At 43.4% G+C, this 22282-nt stretch overlaps 1 non-coding gene across 1 annotated transcript; it reads left to right on the top strand.

Annotated features, from left to right (window-relative positions):
• Positions 1–1188: 1188 nt before the first annotated feature.
• TRNAI-GAU (transfer RNA isoleucine (anticodon GAU)) lies at positions 1189–1260 on the top strand. The gene has a single exon. It is a non-coding gene; the product is annotated as a tRNA-Ile (tRNA).
• The last annotated feature ends 21022 nt before the right edge of the window (positions 1261–22282 follow it).

Below are 22282 nucleotides of genomic sequence, written 5' to 3'. Positions count from 1 at the left end.
GTAACAATATTTTGTGTGTTTATAGCACACGTAAAATTAAAATACATGACAATGATAGCACGAAGGAAACGAGGGAGTAATTGCAAATACATAGTCCAGTTCAGTCGCTCAGTTGTGTCTGACTCTTTGTGACCCCATGGACTGCAGCATGCCAGGCTTCCCTGTCCATCACCAACTCCCGGAGCTTACTCAAACTCATGTCCATCAAGTTGATGATGCCATCCAATCATTTCATCCTCCATCGTCCCCTTCTCCTTCCACCTTCGATCTTTTCTAGCATCAGGGTCTTTTCCAATGAGTCAGTTCTTTGCATCAGGTGGCCAAAGTATTGGAGTTAAACACATAGTTAAGAGGTCCTTAACAAGTGTAGTTCAGCTAGATTTCTACTCACTACTTTTATTATGAATACTATGCTATGTGTATTTTACCACAGTAAAAAAATGGAAAAAATAAGAAAATTAGATGTGGGTAAATATAAGTCCCACAAAATCTTATATCATCTTAGAGTGTTTGGAGGGGGCACAGAATTTTTATTGCTATTTTCTTGGTTGCACAGATGTTCGTATGTCTTTCTTTGATTTTTCCAAAGGGCAGTATTTCTCAATATTGTCTTTTTAAAGTGAGAGCAGAAATCTGAGCACATAGTTGATTATCAAATATCACTATCTAAAAGATTCTTAATGTATTATTGAAGTAGTGTGGAATAGTCGAAAAAGTTCATTTGACTTCAGGTCAAGAAATTTGGTCTTGATATATAGTTTGTCACCTACTTGAGGGTTCTATTCCAAACACTGTAGACTTTATTAATTCATAAAGAAAGTGTGCCGGACTAGAAACCCAATGGGTTCTTTTCAGCCCTTAAAAATCTATAATTCTGACTGATCTGTGTTGCTGTGGAGATCAACCTGGGAAACCAGACTTCTGAGTTTGCCAGTGGTATAATATCAGTGAGGATAACTCCTGTTGTGAGCAACAGAAAACTAAAAACAATGCCCCACACCATCATCTTAATCTTAAGAGATGAGCTCTGTGAACATGGATGTTTACTTCACCAAGCCCAGCTGGGAATAGTATCCCACCACCTTTACAATATTCTATTAGTTAGAAGCACGTGTCAGGTCCTGCCTGCACTCAGGGATAGTGATGAACCTTGTTAAAATTTTTACTGAGGTTCCCTTCAGTACGGCTTCCCTGGTGGCTCAGGTGGTAAAGAATCTGCCTGATATGCAGGAGACCCAGGTTCGATCCCTGGGTTGGGAAAATCCCCTGGAGAAGGGAACAGCAACTCACCACAGTATTCTTGCCTGGAAAATCCCATGGGTGGAGGAGCCTGAAAGGCTACCGTCCACAGGGTTGCACAGAGTCGGACATGACTGAGTGACTAACACTCCCTTCAGTAAGGCATTAATTCTACATTCATAAGATTGCTTCCTTTACTCTTTGCAACACTTAGGGTCAAGTTTTGGCCGTTTTTGATGGTCCCTGGAAATGGCAAGAGAACTAATCAGCTGGAGGAGACAGGAAGTTTCTGCTCAAGGCATTGTGTGGGTTTACATTTCTTGATCTCCCCTTTAAATCTAATCAGCAGTAAGCTACTGTTACTCCAACACACAGTGTTCTCAGTACTAGGGGAACACTTGTAAGTGCCCTGGGGGTATAAAGAGGCCAGGAGGAGAGGGTTCTGAAAAGGGAACAGAATGGATCTTGTTTTCAGGGACCAGGTGAGTTCCTTCAACCCAGAGACACAAAGTTCAAATTAATTTTCATACTTGATTCCCCATGAATGAAAAATACTTGAAAGCAGATAAGCAGCTATTTCATCTGGGTCAGTGATTCGAACGCTGTTTTTATTGATACAACCTGTCTATTAGAGGGTGTAGGTTTTTGGTTTGACGTATAGAAAGGATGCATTCAGCATCTAAAACTCATCATCTGGATGTTTCTAGGCTGAGGCTCCCTTAACTCCCCAAGAAGGGCAAGATGGTAGAATGGGAAGAACCCAGGGTTTTGGAGACAGATCCAGGATTTTGTTCCAGTCTGCCCTTGTTATCTCTGTATCATTCACTGAGCAAATTATTTCCCTGTGTTTGAGCTTCAGATCCTTCATTTGTAAGCTGGACTTAATAACATTCAAACTGAAGATCAAAAGAGTGGATACTAGTGAAAGAGTTTATAAAGTACAAGTGCTTCAAGTATGAGGTACTATCTGATTATCCAATCATGGTAGATTTTTCACTGATGTCTTGGGTCGAGTAAAGGGATATGTTTATCTGTTGATGCTAAGATAGAAAACCATAACATCTTTGCTTGGATCATAGAGTGCTAGGTGGTAGGACATTGATCTGCCCCAATATAGAAATGCTCATATTTCATACATTTTAAGTCTGAAAGTTTTCTGCAATGCTCTGCAAAGCTGTATAAAAAAACAAATGGATTTCAGAGAAATTGCCATAAACATGTAATGGGAGAACACATGCTGTTTGGGGGATAAAATTTTACTTGTTGATGGACAAAAATTATATGCAAACACTGCAGGAAGCTATGTATAACATAGAAGTTTTTAACCGTGAAATGTTAGCAGAATTTACCCTCTTGATTCCAGAAAGTTTTTCCTTTGATCACAGAAGCAAGACAGGCCAAGGATGAGAGCTCTACTGATTTTCTCCCATGGGACCCCGGTGTTTCTTGATAGTTGAAAAAGGGAATCTTGTGACTTCCCTGGAGGTCCAGTGGTTAAGACTCCATGCTTCCAATGCAAGGGAATTCCATGGATTTGATCCCTAGTTGGGGAACTAGGATATTTGATGCTGTGTGGTGTGGCCAAGGTAAAAGAAAATAAAAGAAAAAGGGATTCTTTAATATCCCCCCTCCTTGCTTTTGTTCTAGTTTCTGATGAATTTGGCCACAGAAAAGTAGTATATCTTGCTGTCTTTGGATAGAACTGATTTCAGCACGAGTTAAAGAATTCACCCTAGAGAAAAAGTAAGATGACGAGAGAAGAATCCGATTAGGATAATTTTCTTCATTCCAGTGCGGCTGAGACTAGGGCCTTCCTGCCAGCACATCCTCTGTGTCTTTGTCCAGTTGATTTTTAAATAACTTGGGTGATTGGTCTCATTAATTTTCTTGGAAGCTCAATCTACCATGTACTGGACCTGATGCTGAGGAAGTTCTTCTTGACATAGTATAGTTGTGTACAGTTTCTTCATACATTTTTCCCTTTTCGGTTCCATTCTGTAAGGAAATCATTGAGAGTTAAAAATAGAGAAAAGAAAGTAGTTAGGAGACAGACTGGGTAGGTGAGCAAGAGTTGCTGGCTGGGAAGAGGAGGAGAGGAAGTGGGTTGTGCCAGGAGGTGCCTGAAGAAAGGGCAAGAGGAGGGAGACGGTCCTCAGGGATGAACCAAAAAAGGCAGCAGGGGTTCAGAAGCAGCAGCAAAGTTTCCTTCTTAATTTTGAGCTCTCTCTAAGCTGAGGTGTGCCTCAAGACACTGCTTTCACTTATCTTTTTGGATTTGCTCAATTTTTAGGTTGCTAACTTTAAATGGATACTGAATTATTGCCCAAACTCCATAGCTGTCCATGTTAGCTGGCATAACCCAAGGTTCGAACACCTGTCCCTGAAGAGCTGGGAGTGAGGGTAAGGAAGTACCAGCTACCCTCTTCCACGTGGGAACTTGACCTGACCCACGCCCCGCTCCCTAGGTCACCTCCCCGGTTACTCCATGATCGAGCTCCAGCTTACGGGGTAGATCTCTGAAGGAAGCACAGGAAGGCAGGCATACAGCACACAAGAGAGCTCTACTTTCTCCAGAGCCAAAGCAGAGCCGGGTTCACCCCATCTGGGCAGTCAAGGGCAGAGATTCCAGGAAGATGTTGAGAGTATAAAAGCCTCCCCTGACAGTTTTAAGGTTCTCCTGTAGAAAGACATACACACCTTTGAGAGATATTCAAAGAACTATTTTGTATCGGTCAGATGCAAGCCTACTTTGAACATTCATGCCTTGCTCCACTCTTTGTAGATACTTCCCCACAAATCCAATCATTTAACATACCTCAGTGACTCACCATTGTTCCTGAAATAAAATTCAAGATTGTCCATGTGAGCCACAAGACCTGCCTGACCTGGTCCTGGTTTGGCTCCTGGGACCCGTATCTGACCAGTCTTGCCTGCATTCTAGTTACACTGATCAGCATTGTTCGGTTTTCTCAAATGTGTCACCTTTCTTGTGCTAATGGACGTCCAGATGCTCTCTCCCCATCTCCACCTCTCACACCATTGCTTAATCACCCACTTTCAAAGAAAACTCTGGCCACTTCCATTCCTGGACTAGTTTGTATCCCTGTCCCTCACCTGAGCTCTCCCAAGACTCTACCTCCAGAGCAGGTATAATTTGACACACAATCACACAGGTGCACAAGCGAACGTGTCCACTGCACTGCACTGTAAACTCAAAGAAGACAGCAACCTTGTCTGCTTTGCTCACCACTGTATCCCCTGGACCTTTGAATTTCTGTCCTTTCTGGAATCTTACTCCTTCCTGTAGGAAGAATGTGTAGGTTACAGCCCATGCTCAGTGACAAGCCTACTTGTAGAAAGGTATGACCCTTCTGGAAATGGCCAGAGATTAACCACCAGGATCCAGAGACCTGTGGGTGGACTGGTCAAAGTAATTAGAACAATTAACACCAACTGTTTAAACTGAGTAAAGGAAACCTTTTCCATTTGGAAACTAATTTGCTGCTGGTTTAAGTCATCAAAGCAACACTCCAAGAGTCTCAAAAGTACCTTCTGGTGGGTTCCCAGGTTTATTAAACACATGCCCAGAAACACACACCACTCCATGCATCTCAATCATTCTTACAAAGTAATTAACAGTCTCTTAGTATTTTATTTCCTTTCCTGTTGTGCTTTCCCTGACTTCCTAGAAATACGTATATGTATATACATATATGCGTGTGTATTTTCTTTCTCTGATTTAAATTGTTAACTCATTGAAACACACCTTTGTTTCTTCCCAGAAGCCAGTGCACTGTTAAATAATACAATAATACTTAAGGATAACAACCTTGGAGTATGTCTTGGGGAAACTAAGAGGCTTTTAGATAACTTTTAATTTTTCTTATATTGTGAGTAGCTCACTGGAATATTTAAGTCCAAGTTAACTCTGTATTAGAAGAGTGAAGAGATTCACTGATGTTATACAGATAAGCACAAATCATCAATTACCCAGAAGCTGCATCATTCAAAGATATGAAGAAAGGGAACTAGTGAGTAGAAACCCCCAGTGGTTGCAGGGGTCCATGAGGCACATCAATAAGCTAATAATTTGGGGAAGGAAGGAGACTGTTTCAGAGGTGTTTTGGGGAAAGGGGTCATGAAGATTTGGAGAAATGGGGATGAAAACTGTTAGGGGCCTTGCGAGGAAGACATGTGGCTTGAAGAGTGTGTTAGCAGGACCATGATACCATCATCACCATATGGTGTTAAGGTTGAGCTGGTGAAGAGCCTCCCAGGCAGCCTTGGCCAGTGCTGGGAACACGAGGAGGTGGCAGAAGAGCTGGAGCTTATGTTCCCAACTTTTCTATCAGTCCTGAGTAGGAACAAGGAGGGCAGTAATGGATGATACTACAGTGGCCCTAAATGAACTATCAAGGTGAAGTTCCACAGGCCCAGGAGCAGGTGGTCAGGAAGGCGAGAGAGTCAGGACCTCCTGTCTAATTAAAGTTCTCCTTCAGCTCCACTCCAGGGGGTCTTTGCTCAGCCGGACTCCTCCTGCTGTCACTGCTGTTTCACTCACCGGGCACTGGGGTTTGATGTTTCTGGCAGTTAGTATCATTAGTGTGGGGCTGCCTTGTCCCTCTCCAGTTAGATCAAGGAGACCATGGTCTACCTCCCGCCACTGTCTTGGCCACCTTAGGGCATGGTACAGAGATGGATGCCACACAAGTCTATCAGGGGTAAACAGCCTTGCCCTGCATCCAAGTCACATGTGTAGAAATCACCGGGTCCCTCCCATTGAGCTTTCCTGACATCGTTTGGTCTTAATGCTAAACCTTCCCACCGAAGAGCTCTGTATTCTCAAGCCTGGCTGCTTGTTGCAGATCCACTCTGGTAGAATATCAAAGAAACTGTAGCATGCCTCTCTCTGAATCAACTACAATAGTGGAATTTTCTTCTCTCAGGGCTACAGTTGTTCAAACAAACCCTAGTTATTGAGGATGCAGGTGTGCCAGCTTCATTCCCTGCTGCGTGCTTTAATTTGCCTTCTCTCTGGGTCACATTGTTGGCCTCCTTCTGGATGTTTCTGAACGCACAACCATGTGGGTGGTCTGGGAGGGCTCTTGTGCTTCCTTACTGGATTCTGCAAAGATTATCTTCTTTTTTAAAAAGTATTTTGAGTTCCATGGAGTTGTTTTGCTCTTGCTGCTCTCTGAATACATCCATAATCATGTCTATTCCATTGTCCTCTGCTTTAAAAACTTAGGTGCCTGATCTGGAGCCAAGATGAAGTGGGAAGAGAAATCAGATTCTTTTCCCTTTTTCAAGCTAAAAGTTTAGCAGGAGAAAATCCTGGTGTCTTCAGTTTCAGCTATTAGGATAACAGAGAGGAAGATGAACTAGAACAAATTGTAATCTGTGCTTTGCTCCCACCTGGCCAAATGACTTTGAATTAGTTATTTCAACTTTTGTGGACACTATTTTTTTCATTTAAAAAATAAAGAGCTTTCATTAAATAGACCAATTTGAAGACCCATTTTGGTTCTAACATTCTAGAAAGATGGTACACAAACCTCGAAGGCTTAAGGAATGTATCTGTTCAGTGGGGGAATTTGATCATTACTAATATAAGGATTACTGGAAACTGGAAAGTACAAGGTTATGCCTTTCATTTTCCCCTGTGAAAATGAATCCCACCCTTGGGGTTCCTGTGTGCAGTGATATTACACAAGGCAAGTGAAAGAGATAAGAGAAAGTGTAAGTCGCTCAGTCATGTCCAACTCTTTGCGACCCCATGGACTATACAGTCTGTGGAATTCTCCAGGCCAGAATACTGGAGTGGGTAGCCTTTCTCTTCTCCAGGGGATCTTCCCAATCCAGAGATCAAACCCAGGTCTCCCCCATTGCAGGCGGATTCTTTCCTAGCTGAGCCAGAAGGGAAGCCCAAGAGTACTGGAGTGGGTAGCCTATTCCTTCTCCAGCAGATCTTCCTGACCCAGGAATCAAACTGGGGCCTCCTGCATTGCAGGTGGATTCTTTACCAACTGAGCTATCAGCGAAGCCCCAAAAGAGATAAAAGAAGAGACAAAAAAGTACTTACTCTATTAGTAAGCATAAGCAATTGTATTATAATTTTCACAATAATGCTATAAGGCAGATATTATTATCTCCACTAAACAGATGAGAAAACTAAGACTTAGAAGGGTTAAGTAAAGCTAAGTCAACTGCTTAAGACAACAAGATATACAATAAGTAAGTTGCCTCAGATTCAAGCTCAAATTTTTCTGATTCCAAAGTTTCTACTTCAAAATGTTATTTAAAAAAGAACACTATACAACAATAAGAACAAAATCCGTGCCTCCAGCTTAGATTTATTTCAAACATTTATGCCAGTGATTCTACAAGGGATTTTGAGTGATGAGCAAGAGGAGAAAAATGTTGCCTCCTTTCGTAGTAGGGAAGATTCTTGGAGGAGATGGTCTTTTGAGCCCTTCCGTAAGCCTCCACAGCACATCCGTCTCATTATTTAGAAGGACAAATCTGTCACCATCATCATCACCATCACCATCATAAACAGCAGCAGCAGGAACAGAATCACCATCATCTCTTATGAAGTGGGATGTAGGAGAGCAGTCCCCCTCCTCTGCCCCCAGAACCACGTTTAGCACCAAGACCAAAGCCAGAGCATGACCCCAAGACAAAATTGCAGAGCAAACAAGTGTCACGGTCTTTGTTAACATTTCCGAAAACACTAAGATGTTACTGAGTAGGCTCCAAAATCACTGCAGATGGTGACTGCAGTCATGAAATCGAAAGACCCTTGCTCCTTGGAAGAAAAGCTATGAAAAACTAGACAGCATATTAAAAAGCAGAGACATTACTTTGCCAACAATGTCTGTCTAGTCAAGGCTATGGTTTTTCCAGTGGTCATGTATAGATGTGAGAGTTGGATTATAAAGAAAGCTGAGCACCAAAGAATTGATGTTTTTGAATTGTGGTGTTGGGGACAACTCTTGAGAGTCCCTTGATCTGCAAGGAGATCCAACCAGTTCCTCCTAAAGGAAATCAGTCCTGAATATTCATTGGAAGGACTGATGTTGAAGCTGAAACTCCAATCCTTTGGCTACCTGATGTGAAGAACTGACTCTCTAGAAAAGATTCTGATGCTGGGAAAGATTGAAGGCAGAAGGAGAAGGGGACAACAGAGGATGAGATGGTTGGATGGCATTGCCGACTCCATGGACATGAGTGTGAGCAAGCTCCAGGAGTTGGTGATGGTCAGGGAAGTCTGGGGTGCTGCAGTCCATGGGGTCACAAAGAGTTGGACACAACTGAGTGACTGAACTGACTGATTACTGAGTAGATCCCTTAATAACCAGACCAAAGTGTTCTTGGAAATATTAAGGCAGTGGCGCCACCTAAGCCCAGGTGGCGGGTGCTCCTGGTGCCTCACCCAGATTGCCTTGGTCGGGTTGGTGCCCACCTCCCCCTGCTGCTGCTAGTGACTCACACTTGCACTCTCTTCCACATGATAACCCCTGGCTGACTAGACCTGTCTCAATCTTCCTTCAGCTTATGGCCTTTGTCTGTTCATTCAGTGGCCTTTCCACAGAGAATTCCCAAAGACTGCAGACTTAAGAAGGCAGGGTTTCAAGTAGAAACCCAGAGCAGCTCTAGAAGTAGACTCATCAGCAAGGGTATAGAAAAGGGAGTCTGCTTTATCTGTTTACTGCATAGTGACCTCCAAGAAAAATAATCCCACCGCATTTAAGCATCTTTCCTCCATGAGATGTAGATAAAAATAATACCCATGTCATAGGCATCATCCCTTTTTTTTTTTTCATTTTCCCTGATACTTTTGTGAGGTTTAAAGAAGAATAGGAAAATGCCGCATATATTTTGTGAAGAACACTTCTCACAAAGGCAGCTCACAAAGCCTCAGTGACTGTAACAAAAGGCAACTGATGTGAACAGCAAGAAAGGGAGTCATTACTACCCAAAATATCTCAACAGGGGAGTGTGGTTGACCTTCTGAGGCAGAGTCTAGAAGGCTGTAAAAGTGGAAGCAGCCTCCTGAAAAAACGCGCTGCTCTCTTCAGTGTAAAGCAGCGGTTCTCTTTAGTTCTGACTGTGTCACAGGTTCTGTGGCTCTGTCACCACACTTCTCCCAAAAGCAATTGGTGTGAAGAAAGGCCATTGCTCCCAGGAACCCATTGAGTAAGGACTTGCCCAGGGCCTTCTCAGTCTGGCCCCTAGACAAGCTCTCTAGCCTCCTCTCTCATGATGCTTCCCCTTCTGGTGGTCATGTATGGACGTGAGAGTTGGACCATAAAGAAGGCTGAGCCCCGAAGAATTGACAATTTCAAACTGTGGTGCTGGAGAAGACTCTTGAGAGTCCCTTGGACAGCAAGGAGATCAAACCAGCCAATCTCAAAGGACATTAACCTTGAATATTCATTGGAAGGACTGATGCTGAAGCTGAAGCTCCAGTACTTTGGCCACCTGATTTGAAGAGCCGACTCACTGGAAAAGACCTGATGCTGGGAAAGACTGAAGGCAGGAGGAGAAGGGGACGACAGAGGGTGAGATGGTTGGATGGCATTGCCAACTCAACGGATGTGAGTTTGAGCAAATTCCAGGAGACAGTGAAGGACAGGGAAGCCTGGTGTGCTGCTGGACACAACTTAGTGACTGAACAACAACACAATTCATCTTGTCTGTGGCCTAATCATTTTTTAGGTTCAAAGATACCTAATTTAGAGGTGTCGGGGTGAGAGGATGAGTGGATAGATGGGGGAATTAAGAGGCACAAACTTCCAGTTACAAAATAAGGAGTAATGGGGATGAAAGGTGCAGTGTGAGGGATACAGTCCATAATTATGCAGTCTCTTTGGTGATGAAGGCAGCCGGCGGATACAAACTTCCAGTTATAAGTACTAGGGATATAACGTACAACATGGTTAATAAAATTAATGCTGCTAAATGTTATATATGAAAGCTGTTAAGAGAATAAGTCCTCAAGTTCTCATCACAAGGAAAAGTATTTTTCCTTTTTCTTTTCTTTTTTATCTATATGAGGTGATGAATGTTCACTAGGCCTACTGTGGTAACCATTTCTTGCTGTATGTAAGTCAAATCATTATATTGTACACCTTAAACTTACACAGCGCTGTATGTCAATTATACATCAATAAAACTGGAAGGATAAAACAGCAAAGATACCTAACTCCATTCTTTAAGTGGAGCAGAGTGATCCTTCCTCCAAGCTCTTTTGGAATGCTGCAGGCAGCCTTGTTAATGACTTTGCATTGCATATGGAATAAAATCCAAAATCTCTTCCTGTCTTGCAGTGTCCTGAATAATCTACATTGATTCCTGTTCACGCACCACCTTGTGTCTCAGAAAGTCTGTAGCCACACTGGCGTCTAATTCCTCAGAAGCAGGAAGGCCTCAGGGCTTTTGTCTATTATATTCTTTCAACCCAGAACAGGTTTCTCCCTATTGATCATTTGTCCAATTTCTACTTATTCCTCTGGTGGTGTAATGGCACTTTCTTATCTGATTTCTATTGCTTATAGTATTTGACCTTGGGAAATCTGCTTAACTTCCCTAGGCTCTGGTCTTCTCATTTATATAATGAGAATAATGATGGTAAGTACTTAAGAGGATTGTTAAAAGGCTTAAACAGGTAACCCAAGGGAGTCTGGGAAAACAGCAGTGGTGGCATAATTTTGTCATTTCTCTGGAAGGAAATGGCAACCCACTCCAGTATTTTTGCCTGGAAAATCCCATGGACAGAGGAGCCTGGTGGGCTACCGTTCATGGGGCCGCAAAGAGTTGGACATGACTGAGCGACTGAACACAAGTATACCTATAAAGTTAAACAGACCAATTAGGTAGGAAAAACCCCAACTCCTCCAAATTTATAGTCAACATCTATAAAAAAGCTAGCTGACAAAGTATCTGCATGAACAGTAAATATGAGTAGGTGGAGTCAAACCATCAAAATTCCAAAACTGGAATTATAGCCACACGAGTGTTGGGAAAGCGAAGGAAAGCAGTGGGCATCTGATGGGTACCACAAGCAGACAGGTATGCAGTGGAGGTTGGAGGGCCAACCTGAGAACAGCTGCTGAAACCAGGAGATTTTTAGACTCTGCCAGCCTGTATGCCTCTGCTGAGTTCCCAGGACCGTTGCGTCCTGGCATTCAGGACCCGGTGAACTTTCAATGCTAACCAGACGAAGTTCCTTCTAAGATGACACCCCTCACTGAATTGAATCGGGAATAAGATTCAAAGTGAGCAGCAGGGGTCAACAGAGGCAAGGAAGGAAGAAAGTTCCGAAGGAATGAGGAGAGACCAGGGTGAAATTTTCAGAAAGAACATGTTCTGAACATTTCACAAAAACAGCAGAAGAGGGAGCTCGAGAGCCATGAAGCGAGGAAGGAAAACAACCAATTCCATGTAAAAATGAATGACAAAAAGATCAAGATCAAATTTCATATAAAAGTGTTAAAAAAAAAAAAGGGAATAAGGAGCAGCATAAGATTCCTACAGTCAAAGCAGGCCAGAGGAATATGTTTACACAGCTGATGGGAACGTATTCTTAGGCGTGGAGAGAAAACAGGAAGCGGAGCTCATCAGTGTGGCATCTGTGAGGGAAGGCTGTGGGGAAGGGAGGATGGAGGAAGTCGTGGGTGTTTTCTCATCCTCTCCCTCTTGGAGAACCAGGCGGAGCCTGCGGGGGTGCCTTGTCAGCCAGAGGCAGAGTTCCAAAAAGCAAACTGCAGCAGTAGTTCCGAGAGGATCCAGAGCTGGAGGTATGATGTCGCATGGAAAAAGGAACCGAGACTCTAGACCAGAGCAAAGATGATAAGAGCCCCACAGAGTTCTGCAGGGTGAGGAATCAGGCAGAGCCACAGCAGCAGGAGTGATGTGGGAAGGTGGTCACTGATGGAGCTGTTCAGTGCCTACTTCATGGTCAATGTGTAGGCGGCTTAATGGGCATCAAGCTGGTTTAAAGCTACAGAGTGGGTAACAACATCCATGGAGGGGCTGATGCTGAAAAAGGAGGGAAGATGTTTTGGAGCAGGGCAACACCACCAGCACCATAGCAAAGGCTTGGGATCTGGAATGTGTAAGGTCTCTGTCTCTTAAATCCACTCTCTGACAACCATCTTCTGTGCTTCCATCTTGCCTACTCTGGATCTGCTTCATGAGCCAACCTCATTGTTGCTTTTTGATTTCTTTCTTTTTTTGCACTGGGGTCTTTGTTGCTGCATGTAGGGTAGGCTTTTTCTAGTTGCAGAGAGTGGGGGCTACTCTCTAGCTATGGTGCACAAGCTTCTTGTCGAAGTGGCTTTTCTTGTTTCGGAGCATGGGCTTTGGTGTGTGGGTTTCAGGAGTTGTGGCACGCAGGCTCAGTGGTTGCTCAAGGGCCCCAGAATGTGGGCTCAATAGTTGGGGTACAGGGGCTTAGTCTCCCCGGGACATGTGGAATCTTCCTGGCCCAGGGATCGAACCTGTGACCCCTGCATTGGCAGATGGATTCTTAACCACTGGACCCCCAGAGAAGTCCCTCACTGATGCTTTCAAATCTCTTATGCTATTAACGTTTCCCCTGTTCTCACTGCTCTTGTGTCCTTTCTTCCCTTCTCACTCAGTCAGGCTCCAAGGTTCTAACTTGCAAACACTGATGTCAGTCCCTTTCTCCACTGTACTTAAGTAGGAACCTTGGCCCTGGTAAACCAATCTATAAATCAATAATTGTGCAATATCTTTTTCCCGCTCTGACCTTTCCTAGCAATTCCATCTGCTTTCTTGACATTTCCACTTGGAAGTCTAACAGACTTGAAATTTAACTTCCCGAAACATCATCGATTTCCCTCACTTTCCTACTCCTATCAGTCTTCCTCGTGTCAATAAACAATGCTGCATTTACTAGGTATTCAAGTAAAAAACTAGTTGTTCTCTTTCCCTCAAACACCACATTCAATCTATGAATACATCTTTGGTGTCTTCTTCCCAAACATGCACTGAATCCATTTGCTCCTTTGCACCTCCACTAAATACCTCTGGTACAATTCATGGGCTTCCCTAGTGGCTCAGTGGTAAAGAATCTGCCTGAAATTCAGGGGATGCAGGAGATGCGGGTTCAATTCCTGGGCCAGGAAGATCCCCTGGAGAAGGAAATGGCAACCCACTCCAGTATTCTTGCCTAGAGAATCCCATGGAAGCAAGCCTGGCAAGCTACAGTCCATAGGGTCACAAAGAGTCAGACACAGCTGAAGTGACTTAGCACACAGCACAGCAGTGTTCCAACTGACCTCCTTGCCTCCAAGGTTGTCTCCTACCTCCATCCATTTCCACACAGTAGCTGGAGCAATTATTTACAATATAAATCCACTCCACTGCCCTAAAACCCCAGTGTTTTCTGATTGTCCTCAGAATAAAATCCTGAATTAAGCTTTCCCGGGCCTGGCTAATTTGCCTCTGACCTACTGAGCCCTCCTGCCCACTATACCCCAGTCGCACTGATATTTTATAAGGTATCCAGAGACTGTCAAGCTTGTTGTGATCTGAGGCCTTTAGGACAAAGAAGGAATGGAGGTGTGGTGCACAGTCCTGGGGAGCCTCCACTAGGGAGCAGGACCTTGTCTTGGGAGGCAGGGAGGATTTCCCTGAAGGAGTGACATTTGTCCTGGGATAAATAGTCGTGGACTATTAACTATGTGAAGGGCTGAGGAAGAGAGCTACAGATAGATACAAGAGCGAGTGCAAAGGCCCTGGGGCTGATGACAGGGTGGTGTGTTTGTGAAGGGAGACAAGTATCACAGGTGGACATAAGTCAGCCTGGGCAGAGGCTGGATCCTTGTGTCTAACAGGCCATATCAAGAGTGATTTGCCTGGAACCAGCCTACTCATGGGGCTTCCCAGGTGATGCAGTGGTAAAGAATCCACCTGCCAATGCAAGAGACTCAGGAGGTGTATGTTCAATCCCTGGGTTGGGAAGATCCCCTGGAGGAGGAACTGGCAACCCACTTCAGTATTCTTGCCTGGGAAATCCCATGGACAGAGGAAGTTGGCAGGCTGTAGTCCGTGAGGTTGCAAAGAGTTGGACATGACTAAGAGCATGCATGCATGCACAGCCTATTCATAAGGCTGGCTATTACTAAAATCCGATTCTTAGCAATTCATTCTTTTAGATTTAGGTCTTGGTCTCCATTAAAATGTGAAAACACAGAGAAGAGGAAATTCCACTGATATCTTGGTATAAATGATGTCTCTGTGAGCAGGCTGTGTTAGGGCAAGAGTGGGAGTCCTGAACGAAGAACAAAGAACATGGGGCGGGGGGCCATTGCTTCTTACTTCCACCCATAGAGGCCCTTACAGCATTGCCTCAATGGAACCAGGAGGCAAATATCTCCCGGCTGCTCCTATTGGTCAAAGCCTCCTCCTCTCCAGAGGGCCTGATGGGTGTGTGTGGTCTGAAGAAACAGCAGGAGCTTAGGCCAGTGGGTTGTGAAAGTCTGCTGAATTGCTCTGGTGTCTGGGTTTTTCTATTTCGGTAAATTCTAGGGACCCAAAACAGGTACCTCTTAAAGTTCCTGAGCTTTTGAAAATGAGAATAATATTAGATCTGGGCCAAATTTGCCACACTGTTGAGCAATTCTAGACATATTATGGTTCTAGGTTTCAACTTTTTGTTCCCTTTGGTTCTTTAATGAGTAAAGAGTTCATTTTCATTTTTCTTCTGTGGTTATTTCTGTCTTTCACATGTTCCTTTGCTTTCCCTTCAGTGTCCCTCTTGCCCCTTCCTCTTATTTTGCAAGTGGATTAGATAAGCCAATGCTCATTGTGTGTCTCTGTATCCTCAGCTTGACCACCAGCTTTCAATCTCTAAATCTCATTTCTGGCCACATATAGAAGACTTGATTCCTGCATGCTTCCCCATCACCTGCAGGAAGAGCTGAACCTTGTGGCTCAGACGGTAAAGCATCTGCCTACAATGCGGGAGACCCAGGTTCAATCCCTGGGTGGGAAGATCCCCTGGAGAAGGAAATGGCAACCCACTCCAATACTCTTGCCTGGACAATCCCATGGATGGAGGAGCCTGGTAGGCTACAGTCTGCTGCTGCTAAGTTGTTTCAGTCATGTCCGACTCTGTGCGACCCCATAGACGGCAGCCCACGAGGCTCCCCCGTCCCTGGGATTCTCCAGGCAAGAACACTGGAATGGGTTGCCATTTCCTTCTCCAATGCATGAAAGTGAAAAGTGAAAGTGAAGTTGCTCAGTCGTGTCCGACTCTCCGCAACCCCATGGACTGCAGCCTGCCAGGCTCCTCTGTCCATGGGATTTTCCAGGCAAGAGTGCTGGAGTGGGTTGTCATTGCCTTCTCTGAGGCTACATTCTATAGGGTCACAAAGAGTCGGACATGACTGAGCGACTTCACTTTCAGTTTCTCTCTCCCTTTAAGGTGGACCTGATGAAGTATAGATCCCTCTGCTTCTCCTAGTTTCCCTTATATGAACCTATTTTCCAAACCTGGACTCCATTAGAGGTCGTTAAGCCTCTGAAAAGTGAAAATGTTAGTTGCTCAGTTGTGTCTGACTCTTTGTGATCCCATGGACTGTAGCCTGCCAGGCTCCTCTATCTACGGAATTCTCCAGGCAAGAATATTGGAGTGGGTAGCTATTCCCTTCTCCAGGGGATCTTCCCAACCCAGGGATAGAACCTGGGGTCTCCCACATTACAGATAGATTCTTTACCATCTGAGCCACCAGGGAAGCCCCTGAAGCCTCTGAGACAATGACAAAATTCCTGTCTGTGCCCTAAATACCAGTGGCAGAGAAAGGTAGTATCATGTCCTTGGCCCAGACCCTTCAGTTCAGCGTGATGGGCTGACAGGAGTCCCGAGGCCAGCAGCTCTCTTTAATGGGCAGGATGTATTTTCTAGTGATTCATCACTTCCTCCATAAATTATGGATATGCATCTCTGCCGAGGGTGGTGACTTATGGAGGGGCCCTTTAAGCAGTAAATCCTATCTCCCTCCATCCTCTGGGCAGTAACGACATTGCTCAAGTCACAGAGAAATACAGGGCTGTCCTTTGCAGGGCACTTTTTTAAAAAGGAAATTTTCACTTGGTAAAGCCTCAGCCAGGAAACTTTTGGGGGAAGATGCACCACCTGAGTCTGGAGAGCCTTGTTTGCCTCCATTCTCACTTAGCAAGGAGGCCTGGCTGGAAGCAGGGCACAGATTGGTAGGAATCAAAACACATGGCTTGGGTTCGATCCCTGGTCCGGGAAGATCCACATGCTGTGGAGCAACTAAGTTGCTGCGCCGCAGCTGCTGAAGCCTGTGTGCGCTAGAGCCCGTGTTCCACGGCAAGAGAAGCCACCGCAATGAGTGCCCACACGCTACCACTAGAGGGCAGTCCCCACTCGCCATGACTAGAGAAAAGCCCCTGCATAGCAACGAGGACTCAGTGCCGCCAAAAATAAATAAATAAAATAAAAGTTCTTAAAAAAAAAAAAAAAAAAAAAAAGCATGGCTTTGGGGTCGTTGTTGTTATCTGGAGGCAAAAGAATATCTATTTGTGGGCTGATACAGGAAGAGAAAGAATGTATCAGAGGGAACGGAATGCCTCCCGCCCCACCCAGAGAAGGGACCGTGGCAGAGAACGGCCAGGAAGGTCTCTTTTTCATCCACCAGAGCCATCTGCCTGTTCCCCTGCAAAGCTCCATGGGACCAACCTCATTCATTTCTCTTAAGTCAACATCTCCCCCTGGGCCAGTCCAGATTTCATACCAAAGATGTGCAGACACCCAATCATTTGATTTAAAATCTCCCATGAGTGGTTGAGCAGATCTCACACTGGTGCACACTCTCTCCAGGTCACACTCCTTGAAGCCCATCACCTCCTCTCTCAGTATTCTGTCCTCATCCTCCTCAGAGGTCACCTTCCCTTTTCTCAACCACTGACTTTCTCTACTTTCTATGCCTGACTCATGCCTCATTGACTTTATCCAGCTGCATGAATTTATCAAGTGGATATATTCTCTGTGGATCCTATTTTTCCTCTCTTTTCATATCTTCCTATTCTCTATTAGTCTTCTTATACAAGTCAATGAGGTTTTACTACAGAGGAGATATGCAGATACCACTCAATGAAATCAGAAGCTTCACAAGGAAATAGTCCTAGGGTCAAGGAATTAATTTATCACCAAAGGCTCTAGGAGTATGACTCTGTCCTAGGAAAAGAGATCAACCAGAACTGTGAAGGAGATGCTTCTGGAATTTATTGCATAGAGCAAGTAAATCCCATCAGCTCATAAATGTATCCGTGATATTAAAATTTCATTTGTTGTTGTTGTTCAGTCAGTCTTGTCCGACTCTTTGCAACCCCAGTCAGTCTTGTCCGACTGTTTGCAACCCCATGGACTTCAGCATGCCAGGCTTTCCTGTCCTCCACTATCTCCTGGAGTTTGCTCAAACTCATGTCCATTGAGTTGATGGCACTATCTAGACATCTCATCCTCTGCTGCCCTCTTCTTTTGCCTTCAATCTTTCCCAGCATCATGGTCTTTCCCAATGAGTCAGCTCTTCGCATCAGGTGGCCAAAGTATTGGAGCTTCAGCTTCAGCATCAGTCCTTCCAGTGAATTTCATTAAAGGAGGGTAATTAGTAAAAATTGTCTGAAAGGGCTCTTTGGGGGGATAATAATGGAAAAAATGTTTGAAAACACTGTTGTAAAGGAAGTAGGTTTGAGCTTAGGATTAGAGCAAAGATATAGGTTTCCCACTTGCCTTTCAGTTTGACTAATTCATACAGATGCCACATTGAGTTGTGAGAAAGAAAAACAGCTAATTGATAGTCTAGAGATCAAGAAAAAGAGCCTTAAGAAATCTAAATATATCTGTGGGTGAAGGTTTAAACTAGACTCTTCATATTTGAGAATTGTTTGGTTTTTCTTTGTCTTTTTGTTTTTTAAGCCTGATCATTCTTCTGCTCTTTTTGTCACCTGATTGCCATGAGTGTGATCAAGAAAGCAGGAGTGACATAGGAAGCAAAGAAACCTCAAAACCAGAGAAAATAGTACTTTCTCCGGGACCATGTATTAGAGTTTACAGAAGCGAGCTGCAGAGAGGTTGAGCACAGATGATGCAGGAAATGCTCATTAATCAAGACCCGATTGCCTGTTTTTCAAACAGTTCAGTGACAATATAGTCGGAATTTTCTTTTTCCACCAGAGTCTCTCACACTAAGCATCTTGAATGAGACTTTATGGGCATCTCTCCTGTAGATTTACTGCTTTTCCTGTGAGAACATCTTCCTCCTTAAACGCTGGGCAGAGGGAACTTATTCTGTGAACAGCTGTGCCTGCTTGTCAAGGATCGTGGCAAAGGCAGAACCAAATGCCACATGTGTTGTTCTCTGGAAACCACTTTGGTCAGACTGTGCTTCATGTCAGCATATGAACTCTGAATTTTCACAGTGCACATATTTATTTTAGAATGTTTCCATTCCTTTCATCCCACTTCTAAAATTAATACATGCAGAAATACACACACCACCTTTAATGAAGTAAAAAGTAAGTAATAAATGGAAAAATATTTGCAAATTCTATTAAGAGGAAATAGTTACTGTTATTAATGTTCATAAAAATTATAAATGTTCAAAAATGTGGACTCATAAATCACAACCAAAGAAATGCCAAGACCTATAAAATTATTCTAAATGTCACTCCTCGCTAAAAAATTTAAGATATAGAAATTGAAAAATTAAAATATATTCAACTATTTATTCACTCAAAAAGTTAAAAACAGAGTTATGATGCAATATAGCAATTCTACTTGTTGGAGTATTCCCGAAAGAGTTGATAGCAGGGGCTTAAACAGGTATATGATACCCATGTTCACTGCAGCGTTATTTACCATAGCCAAGAAGTAAAAGCTGCCAAGTGTTCACTGTTGGATGAAAGGATAAACAAAATATGGTAAATGCTTACAATGGACTGTACACATTAAACGTGTACTTCTTTGTACATCAATGATGCTAAATAAATACATAAGGGACTCACAGAAATCAAAAGCAAAAAACTCAAAAAATTCTTCAAAAAATTAAAAAACTAACTACCAAAATAATCCAATTAGAAATAAGCAAAAGAACTGAATATTTTCCAAAAGCAGATGTACAAATGACAAATAGGTTTACAAAAAAGTGCTTAACATCACTAATAATTAGGAGAATCCAGATCCATTGAGATACTGCCCACATCTGTCAGAATGGTTGTCGTCAACAGGGAACTCTGTGCAATGTTACGAGGCAGCCTGGATGTTGAGGGGAGTCTGGGGGAGAATGGATGCATGTACATGTATGGTTGAGTCCCTTTGCTGTTCACCTGAAACTTCTACAACATTGTTAATTGGTTATACCCCAGTACACAATAAAAAATGCAAAGGTCAAAAAGGAGTACACGGTTGCTATGAACTGTAAATAAAATAAAACACAGATTTATAAAAAAGATAAGAGATAACAAATACTGGTGAGGATGTTGAGAAAAATGAACCCTTATACACTGATGGTGGGAATGTAAGTTGATGCAGTCAGCTGGAAATCGGTATGGTGGTTCTTCAAAAAATTAAGAAAATAACTACCATACGATCCAGCAATTACTTCTGAATATATATCCAGAGGAATTGTAATCAGCATCTTGAAGGGATATCTGCACCCCCACATTCACTGTGGCATCATTCAAATTAGCCAAGACATGGAGGCAACCTAAATGTCCATCAATGGATGGCGGGATGGATAAAGAAAATATGGTATATATGTACCCTGGAATGCAATTCAGCCTGAAAAGCTGAAAATCTTGCCATTTGGGGCAAGGTGGTTGAATCTGGACTGGAGTACATTATCAGATCAGATCAGATCAGTCGCTCAGTCGTGTCCGACTCTCTGCGACCCCATGAATCACAGCACGCCAGGCCTCCCTGTCCATCACCAACTCCTGGAGTTCACTGAGACTCACATCCATTGAGTCAGTGATGCCATCCGGCCATCTCATCCTCTGTCGTCCCCTTCTCCTCTTGCCCCCAATCCCTCCCAGCATCAGAATCTTTTCCAACGAATCAAGTCTTCGCATGAGGTGGCCAAAGTACTGGAGTTTCAGCTTTAGCATCATTCCTTCCAAAGAAATCCCAGGGCTGATCTCCTTCAGAATGGACTGGTTGGATCTCCTTGCAGTCCAAGGGACTCTCAAGAGACTTATACTAAGTGAAATAAGCCGTCCATAGAAGGGAAAATGCTATGTGATACCATCATGAAGAATCTGAAGTATTTAAAGTCATAGAAGCTGTGAACAGAGTGGTGGTTGCCAGAGGCTGGAGGAAAGAGTAAGTGGGGAAGTATTAGTCAAAGGATTCAAAGTTTCAGGTATATAAGATGAATAAGTCCTAGAGAGCGATGGTATAGTATAGAGCCTATAGTCAACAATACTGTACTGTATACTTAACAATTTGCTAAGAGTATGGATCTCATGTTAAATGTTCTTTTCACATGCACAAAAATAAAGAGAACAGGAGGAAAAAAAAAGAAATAAGCCCAATTTCAGCTATTAAATCATGAAAAGTTAAAGCTCACTAACTTTATGAATTTTCTTTTAAATACGGAAAAGATTTAAATCTTTTTCAGCTTGTTTGTTATGTTTTCTTTCCAGCAGAGTCCAGTGTATGGCTAACCTAAAAATAAAAGTAATAAAAGGAAAAGTATAAGAGGCAAACAGTAACATTTACTTTGAAAGACAATTCAGGTAGAATTTTTCAGTAAACCATAGGGTCATCTGCTCTAAGAGAAGATGCAACACTATATATATACGTAAACTGGATATATGCAGTTTAATAGTGGAGAAGGACATGGAAACCCACTCCAGTATTCTTGCCTAGAGAATCCCGTGGACAGAGAAGCCTGGTGGGCTGCTGTCCATGGGATCACACGGAGTTGGACATGACTGAAGTGACTTAGCAGTAGCAGCAGTTTAATAGATACCTCCTGGCAGTATCTGATGTGAGAAGTCTTACCTCTTTGTTTAAAGAATGATGGGATGAGATAAAGAGTAAATATCTGATTCTTTCATAACACCATTCCATAGCCATATTATATTAGTAACTAGTATTTGTGAAGACCTGAAGCTACCTTTACAGTAAATGGAAATAGAACCAGGTAATTCATGCATGCCCTGAAATGCTACACTCTGTGCCATGAGGGTTAATTTCAGCAGATCTGGAATCAGGGTGAGCTGTTTTGCATGGCACTAGCCCCTGATCAAGGCATGAAGTGTACTGATTAATAGTGTTGCTTTGCAATCTTGGGTCTGAGGAGTTTCAGGGCTGACTGCCAGTGCTCTTTGTTTTAACAGTGAGACTGATGAGTTGCAACTGGTCTCAGTGAGCCCCCTGGAGGGCTCTGCTGTGGAGGCTGGTTACTTAGCAGAAAGATGCCTATGTGACCAGGAAAATATGAAAGTTCCCAGCTGAGACTGCATTTTAGATTTCCTGGCTCTGGGGTGTTCCCTGCATACATCGGTGATTACTGATCTTTCTGAGAAAGTATATTCTGCCAGGGCCTTACGGTGGGGGCACGAGCAGCTTTCACCTGGGTGCTCCAGACTCTGGCTGTGATGCACATCTTTATTCAATGCCCTTGCTATCCTGAGTGTGCATTTTCTGTAGCGAACTGTGGATCTGCAAGCCTCATCGTTTTGGGTTCTGTGAGTCTTCTTCAGCAATCCAACCTTGTTTAACTACCACCATAATGCACAATCATACACAGTAATATGCACCAAAGTTCCTTAATACAACTGTAAAAGCCTGATGACTCCTTTATAGTTTCTTCAAATATATAATTCAGAGGTTTAGAAAAATTTATTTGTTATACTTTGGTTCAGAATTCTACATTACTTACTAGCGATTCAGATAAACAATATGAGGAACTAAATTAAAATAATATGTTATCAAAAAAGGGACTTCCCTGGTGGTCTAGTGCTAAGACTCCATGCTCCC

Source organism: Bos javanicus, chromosome 26, assembly GCF_032452875.1.
Source record: "Bos javanicus breed banteng chromosome 26, ARS-OSU_banteng_1.0, whole genome shotgun sequence".
Lineage (NCBI taxonomy): Eukaryota > Metazoa > Chordata > Mammalia > Artiodactyla > Bovidae > Bos > Bos javanicus.
Note: the sequence above shows the minus strand (reverse complement) of the source record. Positions and strands in the feature narration are given on the sequence as shown.